This window comes from Adiantum capillus-veneris, chromosome 21, assembly GCF_014529385.1.
Source record: "Adiantum capillus-veneris isolate H3 chromosome 21, ASM1452938v2, whole genome shotgun sequence".
NCBI lineage: Eukaryota > Viridiplantae > Streptophyta > Polypodiopsida > Polypodiales > Pteridaceae > Adiantum > Adiantum capillus-veneris.
This window is the reverse complement of record NC_140951.1, coordinates 3187374-3193373: the sequence shown is the minus strand read 5'-3', so window position 1 is coordinate 3193373 and position 6000 is coordinate 3187374. Positions and strand designations below refer to the sequence as shown.

The following is a 6000-nucleotide window of genomic DNA, read 5'->3' as shown; positions in this document are numbered from 1 at the left end:
AGTCATTATCACACACACACTCACACAATCTCATGTGTGAAGCAAAGAAGACGCACTCTCCTTCTCAAGCTTTAATGGAAAGCTCATCATCTACTCCAAGCTTGTGAGAAGGGAGGCCTACACCAACAACTCTTGGCTTTGTGATGCAAATCCAACCAAGAGCCAAGCTCCAATGCATGCTCATCTCCTCTACCATGCTAATTACTAAGCTATGCTAAGCTTTTATGAGTGATTATGTGAGGAGATATACTTATTTCTCATAAGACTACTCCTTCTTCCTTTCAATCTACTCTCATACCCCGCTAGCTCTCACCATCTTCGAAGGTGTGTGAGGTCTTGGGTCTAAGACCGTGAGGGAATTGATGTTGTGTTTTATAAGTGTGTGCATGGTGCTCGAAGCTTCCATCTTCATTGCACCAGCAAGATATTGAATGAACATAAAGTATTGTATTGTAAAATGTCTCCCTTGATGGGGGAAACCTATATAATACAAAGCCTTTTTGGAGGGGGGACCGGCTCCGTGTAAATCCGGTCCTCAACTATTTTCAATAGCTTAATTTCTCTCTCTTTTTGAAGTATTGTTCATGCCTATCTAACTAGGCGTTATGTTTTTTGTTGCTCTCTCCATCCAAGCACTCTTGCTATGCTCATTAGGAATCTATTCTAATGAAATGCTCACTATGTTAATGCTATTTTAAGCTACACACAAGTTACTAGGCCATTAAATGTTACATGAGGAAAGTGAGCTTTGTTGAGGGATGGGTGAGTGTTACGGGTCTCTATACTTGAGGCTATCTCGAGACCCGTTGCGTCCGTTCGAGACCTTTAGTTGAATTCGCTTATCGGGGCCCCAAGGGCTTTGAGCCGACAAGAGGCCTTTAATATGGACAAGCTTTCTTGTGAGAACATGTATTGAGGAGCATTGCTGATACAAAACCATCCTTTAGTGTAGTTTTCAAGGATAAATTTATGGCTAGATGGGAGGGCCTCTTTAATGGAAACTAACTAAATTTTGAGGATTTTAGTGTAAAAACCAGTAAAAGCCCTAAAATCTTCACTAAGAATTGGAAGATTCTCATTTTCTCCATTGTGTCTCACGAGCATGGCCCCTTTGGAGGATAATTAAGGTGTGGAAGTAAAAAGGCAATCATCACCCGACCTGCTCCCCTTCGACACCACATCTAGTTCGATATCCTTTGGGCTCACCAAGTAAACATGTATCGTGTCGTGTAGGCATGGCCCCTTTGGAGGCAGGAGTAGATGTGGGCAAGGTACATGCTCATCAGGCAACCAGGTGGATGAGTGCAAGCAGCTGAGCTTCGAGGAGGGTTGGGTATTGCAACAAAGAAATCCCCCCCCCCCCCCCCCCCCCCCCACTGAAGAGCCAAAGAACTAAGCAATAACATAACCATGAAAGGAAAGGATGTTTGTATTAGTGTGGTATCTAATTCTAGGTTACGTTGACATTTGTTTAGATATCAAAGTAGACCATGATGCTTTTTAGAGAGCTTAACTGCAAATGACTCAGGAAGAGCTATTCATTGTCGAGGCACAAAGGGGTTTGCTACATCTGAATTTGTTGTATTACATGCATTCAAGACCTATTTTAGCACCATTATCTATGACTATCTTATTGAACAATGTTTCCCTTTAACGTGTGCTTTGTAATCTTGTTAAAATCCTTTGCTATGACTTTATATTGCCCAAATCCAGGCATAACCCCAGAAGACATGGCAAAGACAATGGACTTCTGCAAAGAAACATTTGTATAGTTAGAGCCTACCAATAGTTTGAGACTTGTGGCAATAGTTGGATCATACCCAGGTTTGCAAACTGCTGGTTTGCTTTGTTGACATACTTTATAGCCAAACACCTTGAATTTAAAAATGGAATACGTTGTGTAGATTGCATTGATTAATTTTCACGCACCTATCTAATACTTTAGCATCATCTGTTGAAACAGAAGGAAGATGATAATCACATTCTTATCGGAAGAAATTGCCCCTTTTCATTTTGATGGGAATCAGAAAGCCACCGGCGAGTGCGCTTGTTATCAAAGAAGCTCGTTGTGACATGAGATTTAGTGGCTCAGCTCCAGACACCATCAACTCCTTCAAGCTACCGACAATGTTGACGGTATCAACGAACAAATAAAAGTCCAGTAAATCTACCAGCTTATTGTTGGGAATCAACCCCATCTGCGAGACATGAATAACAATTGTTAGCAATGTCCATGTCAACATTCATAGTTTCCAACTCATTCATTTTCTGTCTCATAATTATTTACGAGACATACAATGGTTCTGATGTAGTTACCAACAAAAGACAGAGGTTGGTGTAGAGAACATACTAGCTCTTGGACTAAAGTTATTGATATGTTTTGTCCCAGAAGGCTTGTAACATTTAATGGCCTAATAACTTATTGTAGCGGAAATTAGCATGAACATAGTGGGCATTTCATTAGAATAGATTCCTAATGAGAATTACAAGAGTGCTTGGGTGGAGAGAGCAACAAAAAGCATAACACCTAGTTAGATAGCATCGACAATACTTTCAAAAGAGAGAGCAATTAAGCTATTAACAACAGTTGAGGACCAGATTTTCATGGAGCCGGTCCCCCCTCCAAAAGGCTTTGTATTATGGTTTCTCCCATCAAGAGAGACATTGTACAATACAATTCTTTGTGTTCCTTCAAGACTAGCTAGTGCAATGAAGATGGAAACTTCATGCACTAAGCAAAACACTTAACAAACACAACTTGAATTATCCCCGTTCTCAGACCCAAGACCTCACACACCCTGAAGATGGTGAGAGCTAGCAGGGTATGAGAGTAGATTAAGAGGAAGAAGGAGTATCTTACGAGAGAGATGTACATCTCCTCACATAATCACTCATATGTAGCATAGCTTAGCTTAGTAATTAGCTTGGTAGAGGAGATGAGCATGCATGCATTGAAGCTTGGCTCTTGGTTGGATTTGCATCCACATGCCAAGAGAGTGTTGATGTAGGCTTCTATCTCACAAGCTTGGAGTAGGTGATGAGTTCTCCATTAAAGCTTGGGAAGAGATAGTCTTCTCTTTCTTCACACATGAGCTTGTGTGAGTGTGTGTGTGATAATGCCTTGCAAAACTCAGCCCCCTCTCTCTCTTGGGCGAGCCCTCTTGCTAATTGCTCTTGTTGAAGCCTCATTGGCCCTCCCCAAGTCAAGCCAACTACAATTAAGCAGCATAAGTGATAGCCTTCTGACATGTGTCCCCCTTTCCCCTTTTGTGAGAGCTTTAGGTAATTAAATAATTAAACTAAACTCTCATTGGACCCCTTTGCCTCCTGGCCAATAGGAATCAGGCAACTCATGGGGCTCCTGAATGCTCATTGGACCCCTTGGGAGACTGCCCAATAGTCTTCTAGGAGACTTAATTCTCATTGGTTTCTTTTATTAAATGTTTTTAAATTAATTAAACTAGATTTACTCTAGCTTAATTCTCATTGGTCCACTTCCAATAGAAATTGGGCACACCTTGTGGGCATCTGGCCTAGGGAGCTGACATGTGTCCCTCATTCCCTTTGTGTAAAGGGAGCCTGTGTGTGTGTGTGGCTTTCTCTCTCATCCCCTACCTTTAGGGCTCGCCCCCTCCCATGTAGGGATGTGCAAAGACTTTTAGGGCACACACAAAGCATCCAATTTTCCCTAGGGTTGACCTTTGGACACAACCTTTGAATTTTGGAACCTTAGCATTTTGGAAGTCTTAATGGGCTGAACCTTAGGGTCTTAGTGGCTTTCTGTCTCATCCCCTACCTTTAGGGCTCGCCCCCTCCCATGTAGGGATGTGCAAAGACTTTTAGGGCACACACAAAGCATCCAATTTTCCCTAGGGTTGACCTTTGGACACAACCTTTGAATTTTGGAACCTTAGCATTTTGGAAGTCTTAATGGGCTGAACCTTAGGGTCTTTTTAGCCCATTGTTGCACATGGCTCTTTTGCAGATGGCCCCCCCTTTGGATCCCTATTTTCCCTCCTTTGGATCCCTACTATGGCCGGTCTGCTAGCTTAACCAATATTCTAGCTTTTTCTCCCCTGGCACTTCCCCACATTAAATGATCAGTTTAATATGAGAAAATCATTTAGGAGAATTAGATATTGATTATTATGACAAGGCTTAATTGATCAAGCATCATTTCTGCATCAAGAAGTGAATCATCACATGTAGATGCAATCAGGCTGATTGCTACTATGTCCGCTTCCATAGTTTTCTTATGGCAATTGATTGCAATTTTCTAACAATCTCGTTTTCCTTGATCTTTGAGAAGAGGAACTTTTGATATCTAGATGCAACTTCATGGGGAATATACTCCAAACTATTGGTCGATAGAATAAAGACGATGTTTCTGGATGCTTCATTGAAAACTTTCAGAAATGCATCCCAAGACTGACTTGTTAGAGTACGGCATTCATTGATGACATACACTCTGATGAAGACCAAATGACATCATGCATCAACTTCTTGACTCCTCGAGCACCATTCTTGCCCTCTACATTGTATTCTTTAACTTTAGAATACGTTCCAAAATCACATTCTAATGAAGTACCACATGGTATCTACCACTCTACCGAAAGGCAATTCAATGTTGCTGCAAAAATTTGAGTGCAAGAGGTTTTCCTTGTTCCGTGTGGACCATAGAAAATGTACATGGGTGTAATTTTATCTCTTGATAAGGCATTACAAAGAGCTTGTGTGGCTAGATTCTGCCCCACAATGTCATGGAATGCTTTGGGCATGCATTTCTTATTCAAACTACGATGCGCGCTTGCAATCACTACAAGCTTTCCATTCCCTCTCATTAACATCGGGCATACGTGCTCCGTATAGCTCGCCCCATTTGCCTCTTGCTCCTTCCCATTCTGTTTGACTCTTACAATAGTCGAATTGGGTTCCAGCAATGGAAGACTCTCCAAAGAAATCTTGGAAACATCTGTCGTCGCTGAAAAAGACTCGCTTGTGCTTGAGTTGTCTTGCCTTCAAGAATGGACTTCCCTTCGCATTTGGCTAGAACACTGAGAGCTATCTTGTCCCAGAGTTGCAAAAAAAATGTTGATGCTCAAATGGACGTTTGGATGTAGATAACGAACCTTGCAATTTCATTGCAGAGGAGGCATGCTTGTCTATTCGAAATGTCCATTACTGTCTTACACCACGAAGTTCTTGAGTGAGATGCTGCTCTCTTGTTTCTGGCTAGAGATCTTCCCACAGACTATTCAGATCCGTTGGGATGGAATCAAGCATGGTCCTTGGCCGCTCTTGCAATTCTATTCTTTTTGGCTAAAGTAGCTTGTGTCATTGTAGCTCTCGTAAGTGAACCATCTGGATTTCTTTATGACTTTCATAGGCAAGCACATCCTCTTCCAGTTCACGTCAGCCTTGGCATGTCCAGGACAGCGTGCAACCTTCCTACGGGCATAACAACAACGCTTGCTGACTGCTTTGGATAGATCTTGGTCTGCCAAGGCTATGCGGCAGTACCCCCATCCTTTGTTGAACTATCATCGCCCTTCTCCGTGTCAAAAAGCGTATCTAGGTGGAGGTTCTGATCGTGCTGCAGGTCGATGACGATAGATAATATCTAAAAAAAAAAAGCAAGCGCTGTTGATTTGAAGCGTCCGATTAGGACCAAGGATCAACGGCTGTGAAGGCGTTCGATTAGGACGAGGGATAAAGAGGTTGCGCCAAGTGGCTCATTCTAGGCTCAAAGTAAGGGAAAACAAAAAATTAGTATGGCTGGACACTCTTAATTTCCTGCTGATTGGTCATAAAAAAGGTGGTCTATTATATTCACGGTATTTCATCGAGTTCGAATCTCTCCTCTTCCTGGCGCGAATACGCGATCCCTGATGAACGACTGAATTACCTTGTTGTCAGGTAACACTGCTCTTCAATCGTTTCCTAGTCGTTACACACACACACAACCCCCCCCCCCCCCCCCCCCCCCCTTCTGGTTTTCTC

At 42.4% G+C, this 6000-nt stretch overlaps 1 protein-coding gene and 1 pseudogene across 1 annotated transcript in view; one reads left to right on the top strand and one right to left on the bottom strand.

Annotated features, from left to right (window-relative positions):
- Positions 1-1630: 1630 nt before the first annotated feature.
- LOC147430467 (protein STICHEL-like 3) lies at positions 1631-5179 on the bottom strand (annotated as a pseudogene).
- A 599-nt stretch (positions 5180-5778) lies between these two features.
- LOC147430466 (nuclear pore complex protein) overlaps positions 5779-6000 on the top strand; it is an 88957-nt gene continuing 88735 nt past the window's right edge. Inside the window, exon 1 of the mRNA XM_086493093.1 lies at positions 5779-5916. The gene's annotated coding sequence lies outside the window, so the exon portion shown is untranslated. The remainder of the gene's footprint in view (positions 5917-6000) is intronic.